Here is a 13,622-nt window from a genome sequence, read left to right as displayed (position 1 = left end):
CCTGAGTAGCTGGGATTAAAGGCGCCCACCACCACGCCCGGCTAATTTTTTGTATTTTTAGTACAGATGGGGTTTCACTACGTTGGCTAGGCTGGTCTTGAACTCCTGACCTCATGATCCGCCCACAAGCCAGACCATTTTACTAGTGAGCTTTTGCTAAACTTTCAAAGGAACTGATGATTCTTATCTTATACATGTCGTTCCAAAGGGGAAAAAAATTTTCAACACATTTTTAAGAGGTTGAAATAATATTGATACCAAAAACATTTAAGGGCAATAAAATGGACAATCTTATTTATGATGTGGATGCAAAAATTTTAATAAAGTATTAATTTTTAAGTCCAGTATTAAATTTAAAAATAATGCATTCACAGTCAAAGTATAGCTTATTCCAGAAACATAAGGATTTTTCAAAATTAGAAACTCCATCAGTGCTTTTGGCTTCCCAGCCTAGTCTCATTACTTCATCTGAGGCAATGGCACAGGCAACGAAAACAATGTAAGCAATCAGCCACTACAATTACTCTGATCCAAGCCAAATTATACAGAGGACTAGGGGAATGAACATTTGGGTTCATTCCAGACAACAAGGCTATTGATTTCAACATAGAGATAAAATAGATGTGTAACTCCATGATTTATTTATTTATTTATTTATTCATTTATTTTTGAGACAGAGTCCTGCTCTGTCGCTCAAGCTGGAGTGCAGTGGCATGATCTCGGCTCACTGCAACCTCCGCCTCCCGGGTTCAAGCAATTCTCCCACCTCAGCCTCCGGAGTAGCTGGGATTACAGGCACACATCACCATGCCCAGCTAATTTCTTTGTACTTTTAGTAGAGACGGGGTTTCGCCATGTGGGCCAGGCTGGTCTTGAACTCCTGACCTCAGGTGATCCGCCTGCCTCGGCCTCCCAAAGTGCTGGGATTACAGGCATGAGCCACCGAGCCCAGCCCAACCGCATGATTTATTAACCTAAACTGACTTGGCTAAAGTTGACAGGAGAAACAACTGTTCAACAGATCTAAAACCTAGAAACTTTCTTGACTGTAGAAACTCAAGATAATCTTTTCTTTTATGACATTATCTCTTTGTCTTCTGCTTGAATCGCTTGAAAATGCCTCCCCAGTCCTCCTCCTAAGGTAGAGCTAAGTTCTCTAACAGCATTTGCAGCATAGAGGCACAGCTGCTTCTTTGTTTCCACGGGGCAGTCTGCTTTTTCTCTGATTCTTTCTTGGTCACTGAGCCCTGCAGGGGAGCTTCAGTGCAGGAAGGCGCAGTACAGCCACAGTAGGGTTGCCCAGGAACAAACTCAATAGTATTCACCCAGTCCTCTGAACCTGCTCATACAGTTGCAAAGTTTGAATTTCTTGACTCAGCTTTGCCTGTATTCTTTTCAACAAGTGGTCCAACTATTGATGAGAGACTTGAGGAAGCAGGAAGGGATGACATTGTAGTTAGCTCTGTAGCAGTTGCTTCTTCCTGTTTCAGAGGCTTGCTATGTTCATATCTGCAGTGGTCTCCATAAATATAGTACCCTTGCTGAAAATAATTGCACACTACACCATACGGACTGTCAGAAAGGTCAAGCGAGTAGTGACAGTTATCTCTTCCTTACAAACCCCATGCATAAAATATCTGCAGGTGACGTGCCCTCACTGCCGCTCCTGCTCCTGATATTGTGGCTGTTGTTCTGGGAGCTGCAGCATTCACCATTACTGTTTATGATAGTACAATCATTATTCCCATTTTACAATTAGTGACACTAAGGCACAGAGAAGGTAAGAAATTCACTCAAGATCAAACCTAAATGGTTTGTTTCTAGGGCCTGAAGTTTCAACCACTATCCCATATTATAACTTACTGTCATCAACACAATTTTGTGGCAGACAAAGCAAGGTATGAGAGATATTCAAGCTCTGATGGAATAAAATTAATATGTCTTTAGAGCTGAAGGAGAAGGCATATCAGTGATTCTCAACCTTGGCTGTATATTAGAGCCACCAGAGGAGATTTGAAAACTCCTGATGCCTAGACTGTACCCAGACCAATTACAGCAGAATTTTGGGAGATGGGTGGAAAGGTCACCCACGTAGTTGTTAAAAAAAAAACTACATTAAAATATCATAAGATGGCCAGGCACGGTGGCTCATGCCTGTAATCCCAGTCCTTTGGGAGGCCGAGGCAGGCGAATCACCTGAGGTCAGGAGATCGAGACCAGCCTGGCCAACATGGCGAAAACCCATCTCTACTAAAAATACAAAAATTAACTGGGTTAGGTGGCATGCATCCGTAAACCCAGCTACTTGGGAGGCTGAGGCAGAAGAATCACTTGAACCCAGGAGGTGGAGGTTGCACTGAGCTGAAAGCATTCCATCCTGGGCAACAGAGTGAGACTTTGTCTCAAAAAAATAAAAATTTAAAAAAAAAAATCGTAAGAGGCTCACATATCTACTCAAATTGTGGTAGAAGTTTCTATTCTTGCAACCTGAGTTAGGTTGCAAACTTTGACCAGATGAATTACAGAAGGGTATAATTTGAATCCTGTAGAAGGATATGGACTAGAAGGCCCCTGTTGTCATGGTGACTATGAAAACGGCTCACTGTATCCAGATGTAGCTCAGGTAGAATCATTCTGGAAGCCTGCAAAGCTCAGATCCTGCTCCCCAATGTCAAATCTCTAACCAATAATCACCTTATTGTGTTAACAAATTTTCAACTCTATAGCTTCAACTTGTTTAAGATGTCAACCTCAGTTTTCCTGACAAGGTAACTATCTCACAGCCATGAACTGTTGAGCCAGTCACCTCAGCTTGGCCCCCTGAGTTGGTAACTCTATCATGATTGTGAATTCTTGACCTAGTAATCTGAACTCCCTGGAGATGCTAGAACTCAGTGAGTAAGTGACTTTTCAAACCTGAAAAGGCTTAGAATTAAAAATAGAGATGATAAATAAATCAAACCTATTATGTTAATAATTTTGTGTTTATAATAAGTTCATATGTGTGGGAGTATGGTACTTAAAGTGTAATTTTAATATAATATGGCATATTGAAGAATCCAATAGATTAACTTAATTTGATCAATTAGACCTGTGAGGTGTATGAAAATTTAATTAGGGTTATAAATAGTATTAGAATATTTGACAATTAGACCTAATAAATTTGCATGTTTAATATACATAATAATTTTTAGTTGAGTACTTGGGAAGGATTTGCTTATCAGGGATGGAAATTTTTTGCTTTTTTTAAATTTATAATTTTAAAAAATTTTTTCCATAGGTTATTGGGGTACAGGTGGTGTTTGGTTACATGAGTAAGTTCTTTAATGATGATTTGTGAGATTTTGGTGCACCCATCACCCGAGCAGTATACACTGCACCCTATTTGTTGTCTTTTATCCCTTGCCCCCTCCCACCCTTCTCCCCAAGTCCCCAAAGTCCATTGTATCATTCTTATGCCTTTGCATCCTCACAGCTTAGCTCCCACATATCAGTGAGAGCATACAATGTTTGGTTTTCCATTCCTAAGTTATTTCACTTAGAATAACAGTCTCCAATCTCATCCAGATCGCTGCAAATGCTGTTAATTCATTCCTTTTTATGGGTGAGTAGTATTCCATTGCATATATATGCCACAGTTTCTTTATTCACTCATCGATTGATGGGCATTTGGGTTTGTTCCACGATTTCGCAATTGTGAATTGTGCTGCTATAAACATGTGTGTGCAAGTTATCTTTTTCATATAATGACTTCTTTTCCTCTGTGTAAATAACCAGTAGTGGGATTGCTGGATCAAATGGTAGTTCTGCTTTTAGTTCTTTAAGGAATTTCCATACTGTTTTCCGTAGTGGTTGTACTAGTTTACATTCCCACTAGCAGTGTAGAAATGTTCCCTGATCATCTCATCCATGCCAACATCTACTGTTTTTTATTTTTTGATTATGGCCATTCTTGCAGGAGTAAGGTGATATCACCTTGTGGTTTTGATTTGCATTACCCTGATTGTTAGTGATGTCAAGCATTTTTTCATGTTTGTTGGGCATTTGTATATCTTCTTTTGAGAATTGTCTATTCATGTCCTTAGCCCACTTTTTGATGGGATTGTTTGTTTTATTTCTTGCTGATTTGTTTGAGTTCGTTGTAGATTCTGGATATTAGTCCTTTGTCAAATGCATAGATTGTTAAAATTTTTTCCCACTCTGTGGGTTGTCTGTTTATTCTGCTGACTGTTCCTTTTGCCATGCAAAAGCTCGTTAGTTTAATTCAGTTCCAGCTATTTATCTTTGTTTTTATTGCATTTGCTTTTGGGTTCTTGGTCATGAAATCCTTGCCTAAGCCGATGTTCAGAAGGGTTTTTCCAATGTTATCTTCTAGTATTTTTCTAGTGTCAGGTCTTAGATTTAAGTCCTTAATCCATCGTGGGTTGATTTTTGTATAAGGAGAGATATGAAGATCCAGTTTCATTCTCCTGCTTGTGGCTAGCTAGTTATCCCCATGCCATGTGTTGAAAAGGGTATCCTTTTCCCACTTTATGTGTTTGTTTGCTTTGTTGAAGATCAGTTGGCTGTAAGTATTTGGGTTTATTTTTGAGTTCTCTATTCTGTTCCATTGGTCTATGTGCCTATTTTTATACCAGTACTATGCTATTTTGGTGACTATGGCCTTATAGTATAGTTTGAAATCAGGGAGTGTGATGCCTCCAGATTTGTTCTTTTTGCTTAGTCTTGCTTTGTCTAATGTGGGCTCTTTATTGGTTCCACATTAATTTTAGAATTTTTTTTATAATTCTGTGAAGAATGATGGTGGTATTTTGATGGGAATTGCATAGAATTTGTAGATTCCTTTTGGCAGTATGGTCATTTTCACAATATTGATTCTACCCATCCATGAGCATGGGATGTGTTTCCACTTGTTTGTGTTATTTATGATTTCTTTTAGCAGTGTTTGTAGTTTTCCTTGTAGAGGTCTTTTGCTTCCTTGGTTATGTATATTCCTAAGTATTTTATTTATTTATTTATTTTTGCAGCTATTGTAAAAGGAATTGAGTTCTTGATTTGGTTCTCTGCTTGGTTGCTGTTGGTGTATAGAGGAGGTACTGATTTGTGTACATTAACCTTGTATCCGGAAACTTTGCTGAATTCTTTAATGAGTTCAAGGAGCTTTCTGCAGGGGTCTTTGGGTTCTTGAGGTAAACAATCATATCGTCAGCAAATGGTGACAGTTTGACTTCCTCTTTACCAATTTGGATGCCCTTTCTTTCTTCTTTCTCTTGTCTGATTGTTCTGGCTAGGACTACCAGTACTATGTTGAAGAGAAATAGTGAGAGTGGGCATCCTTATCTTATTCCAGTTCTCAGAGGGAATGCTTTCAACTTTTCCCCATTCAGTATTATGTTGGCTGTGGGTTTGTCATAGATGGTTTTTATTACGTTGAGGTATGTCCCTTGTATGCTGATTTTTTAATCATAAATGGATTTGCTGAGAGTTTTAATCATAAATGGATCCTGGATTTTGTCAAATGCTTTTTCTGCCACTATTGAGATGATCATGTGATTTTTGTTTTTAATTCTGTTTATATGATGTATCACATTTATTGACCTCCCTATGTTAAACCATCCTTGCATCCCTGATATGAAACCCACCTGATCATGGTGGATTATCTTTTTGATATGTGGTTGGATTCAGTTAGCTAGTATTTTGTTAAGGATTTTAGCGTATATGTTAATCAGGGATATCAGTCTGCAGTTTTCTTTTTTGGTTATGTCCTTTCTTGGTCTTGGTATTAGGGTGATGCGGGCTGCATAGAAAGAATTAGGGAGGGTTCCTTCTTTCTCTATCTTGTGGAATAGTGTCAAAAGGATTGGTATCAATTCTTCTTTAAATGTCTGGTAGAATTCTGCTGTGAATTTGTCTGGTCTTGTTCTTTTTTGTTGTTGTTAACTTTTTTTTTTTTTTTTTTTACTTTAAGTTCTAGGGTACATGTGCATAACGTGCAGGTTTGTTACATATGTATACTTGTGGCATGTTGGTGTGCTGCACCCATCAACTCGTCAGCACCCATCAACTCGTCCTTTACATCCGGTATAACTCCCAATGCAATCCCTCCCCTCTCCCCGCTCCCCATAATAGGCCCTGGTGTGTGATGTTCCCCTTCCCGAGTCCAAGTGATCTCATTGTTCAGTTCCCACCTATGAGTGAGAATATGCGGTGTTTGGTTTTCTGTTCTTGCAATAGTTTGCTGAGAATGATGGTTTCCAGCTGCATCCATGTCCCTACAAAGGACACAAACTCATCCTTTTTTATGGCTGCATAGTATTCCATGGTGTATATGTGCCACATTTTCTTAATCCAGTCTGTCACTGAGGGACATTTGGGTTGATTCCAAGTCTTTGCTATTGTGAATAGTGCTGCAATGAACATATGTGTGCATGTGTCTTTATAGCAGCATGATTTATAATCCTTTGGGTATATACCCAGTAATGGGATGGCTGGGTCATATGGTACTTCTAGTTCTAGATCCTTGAGGAATCGCCATACTGTTTTCCATAATGGTTGAACTAGTTTACAATCCCACCAACAGTGTAAAAGTGTTCCTATTTCTCCACATCCTCTCCAGCACCTGTTGTTTCCTGACTTTTTAATGATTGCCATTCTAACTGGTGTGAGATGGTATCTCATTGTGGTTTTGATTTGCATTTCTCTGATGGCCAGTGATGATGAGTATTTTTTCATGTGTCTGTTGGCTGTATGCATGTCTTCTTTTGAGAAATGTCTGTTCATATCCCTTGCCCACTTTTTGATGGGGTTGTTTGTTTTTTTCTTGTAAATTTGTTTGAGTTCTTTGTAGGTTCTGGATATTAGCCCTTTGTCAGATGAGTAGATAGCAAAAATTTTCTCCCATTCTGTAGGTTGCCTGTTCACTCTGATGGTAGTTTCTTTTGCTGTGCAGAAGCTCTTTAGTTTAATTAGATCCCATTTATCAATTTTGGCTTTTGTTGCCATTGCTTTTGGTGTTTTAGACATGAAGTCCTTGCCCATGCCTATGTCCTGAATGGTATTTACCTAGGTTTTCTTCTAGGGTTTTTATGGTATTAGGTCTAACATTTAAGTCTCTAATCCATCTTGAATTAATTTTCATATAAGGAGTAAGGAAAGGATCCAGTTTCAGCTTTCTACTTATGGCTAGCCAATTTTCCCAGCACCATTTATTAAATAGGGAATCCTTTCCCCATTTCTTGTTTTTGTCAGGTTTGTCAAAGATCAGATGGCTGTAGATGTGTGGTATTATTTCTGAGGACTCTGTTCTATTCCATTGGTCTATATCTCTGTTTTGGTACCAGTACCATGCTGTTTTGGTTACTGTAGCCTTGTAGTATAGTTTGAAGTCAGGTAGCATGATGCCTCCATCTTTGTTCTTTTGACTTAGGATTGTCTTGGCAATGCGGGCTCTTTTTTGGTTCCATATGAACTTTAAAGCAGTTTTTTCCAATTCTGTGAAGAAACTCATTGGTAGCTTGATGGGGATGGCATTGAATCTATAAATTACTTTGGGCAGTATGGCCATTTTCACGATATTGATTCTTTCTATCCATGAGTATGGTATGTTCTTCCATTTGTTTGTGTCCTCTTTTATTTCACTGAGCAGTGGTGTGTAGTTCTCCTTGAAAAGGTCCTTTACATCCCTTGTAAGTTGGATTCCTAGGTATTTGATTCTCTTTGAAGCAATTGTGAATGGAAGTTCATTCATGATTTGGCTCTCTGTTTGTCTGTTACTGGTGTATAAGAATGCTCGTGATTTTTGCACATTAATTTTGTATCCTGAGACTTTGCTGAAGTTGCTTATCAGCTTAAGGAGATTTTGGGCTGAGATGATAGGGTTTTCTAAATATACAATCATGTCATCTGCAAACAGGGACAATTTGACTTCTTCTTTTCCTAACTGAATACCCTTGATTTCTTTCTCTTGCCTGATTGCCCTAGCCAGAACTTCCAACACTATGTTGAATAGGAGTGGTGAGAGAGGGCATCCTTGTCTTGTGCCAGTTTTCAGAGGGAATGCTTCCAGTTTTTGCCCATTCAGTATGATATTGGCTGTGGGTTTGTCATAAATAGCTCTTATTATTTAGAGATACGTTCCATCAATACCGAATTTATTGAGAGTTTCTAGCATGAATGGGCTGTTGAATTTTGTGGAAGGCCTTTTCTGCATCTATTGAGATAATCATGTTTTTTTTGTCTTTGGTTCTGTTTATATGCTGGATTACGTTTATTGATTTGCGTATGTTGAACCAGCCTTGCATCCCAGGGATGAAGCCCACTTGATCATGGTGGATAAGCTTTTTGATGTGCTGCTCAATTTGGTTTGCCAGTATTTTATTGAGGATTTTTGCATTGATGTTCATCAGGGATATTGGTCTAAAATTCTCTTTTTTTGTTGTGTCTCTGCCAGGCTTTGGTATCAGGATGATGTTGGCCTCATAAAATGAGTTAGGGAGGATCCCCTCTTTTTCTATTGATTGGAATAGTTTCGGAAGGAATGGTACCAGCTCATCCTTGTACCTTTGGTAGAATTCAGCTGTGAATCCATCTGGTCCTGGACTTTTTTTGGTTGGTAGGCTATTAATTATTGCCTCAATTTCAGAGCCTGCTATTGGTCTATTCAGGGATTCAACTTCTTCCTGGTTTAGTCTTGGGAGAGTGTAAGTGTCCAGGAAATTATCCATTTCTTCTAGATTTTCTAGTTTATTTGTGTAGAGGTGTTTATAGTATTCTCTGATGGTAGTTTGTATTTCTGTGGGGTCAGTGGTGATATCCCCTTTATCATTTTTTATTGCGTCTATTTGATTCTTCTCCCTTTTCTTCTTTATTAGTCTTGCTAGCGGTCTATCAATTTTGTTGATCTTTTCAAAAAACCAACTCCTGGATTCATTGATTGTTTGGAGGGTTTTTTGTGTCTCTATCTCCTTCAGTTCTGCTCTGATCTTAGTTATTTCTTGCCTTCTGCTAGCTTTTGCATGTGTTTGCTCTTGCTTCTCTAGTTCTTTTTTTTTTTTTTTTTTTTTTTTTTTTTTTTTTTTTTTTTGAGACGGAGTCTCACGCTGTTGCCCAGGCTGGAGTGCAGTGGCGCGATCTCGGCTCACTGCAAGCTCCGCCTCCCGGGTTCCCGCCATTCTCCTGCCTCAGCCTCCTGAGTAGCTGGGACTACAGGCGCCCGCCACCACGCCCGGCTAATTTTTTGTATTTTTAGTAGAGACGGGGTTTCACTGTGGTCTCGATCTCCTGACCTTGTGATCCGCCCGCCTCGGCCTCCCAAAGTGCTGGGATTACAGGCTTGAGCCACCGCGCCCGGCCCTCTAGTTCTTTTAATTGTGATGTTAGAGTGTCAATTTTAGATCTTTCCTGCTTTCTCTTGTGGGCATTTAGTGCTATAAATTTCCCTCTACACACCACTTTAAATGTGTCCCAGAGATTCTGGTATGTTGTGTCTTTGTTCTCATTGGTTTCAAAGAACATCTTTATTTCTGTCTTCATTTCGTTATGTACCCAGTAGTCATTCAGGAGCAGGTTGTTCAGTTTCCATGTAGTTGAGCGGTTTTGATTGAGTTTCTTAGTCCTGAGTTCTAGTTTGATTGCACTGTGGTCTGAGAGACAGTTTGTTATAATTTCTGTTCTTGTACATTTGCTGAGGAGTGCTTTACTTCCAATTATGTGGTCAATTTTGGAATAAATGTGATGTGGTGCTGAGAAGAATGTATATTCTGTTGATTTGGGGTGGAGAGTTCTGTAGATGTCTATTAGGTCTGCTTGGTGCAGAGATGAGTTCAATTCCTGGATATCCTTGTTAACTTTCTGTCTCGTTGATCTGTCTAATGTTGACAGTGGGGTGTTGAAGTCTCCCATTATTATTGTATGGGAGTCTAAGTCTCTTTGTAAGTCTTTAAGGACTTGCTTTGTGAATCTGGGTGCTCCTGTATTGGGTGCATATATATTTAGGAGAGTTAGCTCTTCCTGTTGAATTGATCCCTTTACCATTATGTAATGGCGTTCTGTCTCTTTTGATCTTTGATGGTTTAAAGTCTGTTTTATCAGAGACTAGGATTGCAAGCCCTGCTTTTTTTGTTCTCCATTTGCATAGTAGATCTTCCTCCATCCCTTTATTTTGAGCCTGTGTGTGTCTCTGCATGTGAGATGGGTCTCCTGAATACAGCAAACTGTACCCATCGGTCTTGACTCTTTATCCAGTTTGCCAGTCTGTGTCTTTTAATTGGACCATTTAGTCCATTTACATTTAAGGTTAATATTGTTATGTGTGAACTTGATCCTGTCATTATGATATTAACTGGTTATTTTGCTCGTTAGTTGATGCAGTTTCTTCCTAGCATTGGTGGTCTCTACATTTTGGCATGTTTTTGCAATGGCTGGTACCGGTTGTTCCTTTCCATGTTTAGTGCTTCCTTCAGGGTCTCTTGTAAGGCAGGCCTGGTGGTGACAAAATCTCTAAGCATTTGCTTATCTGTAAAGGATTTTATTTCTCCTTCACTTATGAAACTTAGTTTGGCTGGATATGAAATTCTGGGTTGAAAATTCTTTTCTTTAAGAATGTTGAATATTGGGCCCCACTCTCTTCTGGCTTGTAGAGTTTCTGCTGAGAGAGCTGCTCTTAGTCTGATGGGCTTCCCTTTGTGGGTAACCCGACCTTTCTCTCTGGCTGCCCTTAACAGTTTTTCCTTCATTTCAACTTTGGTGAATCTGATAATTATGTGTCTTGGAGTTACTCTTCTTGAGGAGTATCTTTGTGGCGTTCTCTGTATTTCCTGAATTTGAATGTTGGCCTGCCTTACTAGGTTGGGGAAGTTCTCCTGGATGATATCCTGAAGAGTGTTTTCCAACTTGGTTCCATTTTCCCCCTCACTTTCAGGCACCCCAATCAGACGTAGATTTGGTCTTTTCACATAATCCCATACTTCTTGAAGGCTTTGTTCATTTCTTTTTCCTCTTTTTTCTTTAGACTTCTCTTCTCACTTCATTTCATTCATTTGATCCTCAATCGCTGATACTCTTTCTTCCAGTTGATCGAGTCGGTTACTGAAGCTTGTGCATTTGTCACGTATTTCTCGTGTCATGGTTTTTATCTCTGTCAGTTCGTTTATGGCCTTCTCTGCATTGATTATTCTAGTTATCCATTCTTCCATTCTTTTTTCAAGATTTTTAGTTTCTTTGCGCTGGATATGTAATTCCTCCTTTAGCTCTGAGAAGTTTGATGGACTGAAGCCTTCTTCTCTCAACTCATTGAAGTCATTCTCTGTCCAGCTTTGATCCATTGCTGGCAATGAGCTGCGTTCCTTTGGAGGGGGAGATGCGCTCTTATTTTTTGTATTTCCAGCTTTTCTGCCCTGCTTTTTCCCCATCTTTGTGGTTTTATCTGCCTTTGGTCTTTCATGATGGTGACGTACTGATGGGGTTTTGGTGTGGGTGTCCTTCCTGTTTGTTAGTTTTCCTTCTAACAGTCAGGACCCTCAGCTGTAGGTCTGTTGGAGATTGCTTGAGGTCCACTCCAGACCCTGTTTGCCTGGGTATCAGCAGCAGAGGCTGCAGAAGATAGAATATTGCTGAATAGCGAGTGTACCTGTCTGATTTTTGCTTTGGAAGCTTCATCTCAGGGGTGTACCCCGCTGTGTGAGGTGTGGGGTATCGGTCTGCCCCTAGTGGGGGATGTCTCCCAGTTAGGCTACTCAGGGGTCAGGGACCCACTTGAGCAGGCAGTCTGTCCATTCTCAGATCTCAGTCTCCAAGTTGGGAGATCCACTGCTCTCTTCAAAGCTGTCAGACAGGGTCGTTTGCGTCTGCAGAGGTTTCTGCTGCTTTTTTTGTTTGTTTGTTTAGCTGTGCCCTGTCCCCAGAGGTGGAGTCCACAGAGACAGGCAGGCCTCCTTGAGCTGCTGTGGGCTTCACCCAGTTTGAGCTTCCCAGGGGCTTTGTTTACCTACTTAAGCCTCAGCAATGGTGGGTGCCCCTCCCCCAGCCTCACTGTTGCCTTGCCTTTAGATAGCAGACTACTGTGCTAGCAACAAGGGAGGCTCCATGGGCATGGGACCCTCCCGGCCAGGTGTGGGATATAATCTCCTGGTGTGCTGTTTGCTAAGACCCTTGGTAAAGCACAGTATTGGGATGGGAGTTACCCGATTTTCCAGGTGTTGTGTGTCTCAGTTCCCCTGGCTAGGAAAAGGGATTCCCTTCCCCCTTGCACTTCCCAGGTGAAGCGATGCCTCGCCCTGCTTCAGCTCTCACTGGTCGGGCTGCAGCAGCTGACCAGCACCAATTGTCCAGCACTCCCTAGTGAGATGAACCTGGTACCTCAGTTGAAAATGCAGAAATCACCCGTCTTCTGTGTTGCTGCCGCTGGGAGCTGGAGACTGGAGCTGTTCCTATTCAGCCATCTTGCTCCACTCCTCGTTGTTGGTAACTTTCTAATTACCACTTTAATCTTGCTGCTTGTTATTGGTCTGTTCAGGGTATCTAATTCTTTCTGATTTAGCTAGGAGGGTTGTATTTTTCCAGGAATTTATCCATCTCTTCTAGGTTTTCTAGTTTATGTGCATAAAGGTGTTCATAGTAGCCTTGAATGATCTTTTGTATTTCTGTGGTGTCAGTTGTAGTATCTCCCATTTCATTTCTTATTGAGGTTGTTTGGATTTTCTCTCTTCTTTTCTTGGTTAATCTTACTAATGATCTGTCAATTTTATTTATCTTTTCAAAGAACCATTTTCTTGTTTCATTTATTTTTTGTATTTTTTTTGTTTCAATTTCATTTAATTCTGCTCTGATCTTGGTTATTTCCTTTCTTCTACTGAATTTGGGTTTGGTTTGTTCTTGTTTCTCTAGTTCCTTGAAGTGTGACCTTAGAATGTCAGTTTGTGCTCTTTCAGTCTTTTTGATGTAGGCATTTAGGGCTATGAACTTTCCTCTTAGCACTGCCTTTACTGTATCCTAGAGGTTTTAATAGGTTGTGTCATTATTGTTGTTCAGTTCAAAGAATTTTTTTTTTTTTTTTTTGAGATGGAGTCTCGCTCTGTCGCCCAGGCTGGAGTGCAGTGGCCGGATCTCAGCTCACTGCAAGCTCCGCCTCCTGGGTTTACGCCATTCTCCTGCCTCAGCCTCCTGAGTAGCTGGGACTACAGGCGCCCACCACCTTGCCCAGCTAGTTTTTTGTATTTTTTAGTAGAGAGGGGGTTTCACCGTGTTAGCCAGGATGGTCTCGATCTCCTGACCTCGTGATCCGCCCGTCTCGGCCTCCCAAAGTGCTGGGATTACAGGCTTGAGCCACCGCGCCCGGCCCAGTTCAAAGAATTTTTAAATTTCCATCTTGATTTTGTTTCTGACCCAGTGATCATTCAGGAGCAGTGTATTTAATTTCAATGTATTTGCATGGTTTTGAGGGTTTCTTTAGGAAATGATTTCCAGTTTTATTCCACTGTGGTCTGAGAGAGTGCTTAATATAATTTCAATTTTCTTAAATTTATTGAGGCTCCTTTTGTGGCCTATTATATGGTCTATCTTGAAGAAAGGTCCATGCACTGTTGTATAGGATGTGTATTCTGGGGTTGTTGGATGGAATATTCTGT

General features: G+C 40.4%; 1 pseudogene; it reads right to left on the bottom strand.

The window, feature by feature from the left end:
- Window positions 1-291: 291 nt before the first annotated feature.
- On the bottom strand, window positions 292-6,489 carry LOC135966220 (E3 ubiquitin-protein ligase makorin-1 pseudogene; annotated as a pseudogene).
- Window positions 6,490-13,622: the final 7,133 nt, after the last annotated feature.

Source organism: Macaca fascicularis, chromosome 1, assembly GCF_037993035.2.
Source record: "Macaca fascicularis isolate 582-1 chromosome 1, T2T-MFA8v1.1".
Taxonomy (NCBI): Eukaryota; Metazoa; Chordata; class Mammalia; order Primates; family Cercopithecidae; genus Macaca; species Macaca fascicularis.
The sequence above is the reverse complement of the archived record's forward strand: the minus strand, read 5'-3'. Positions and strand labels throughout refer to the sequence as shown.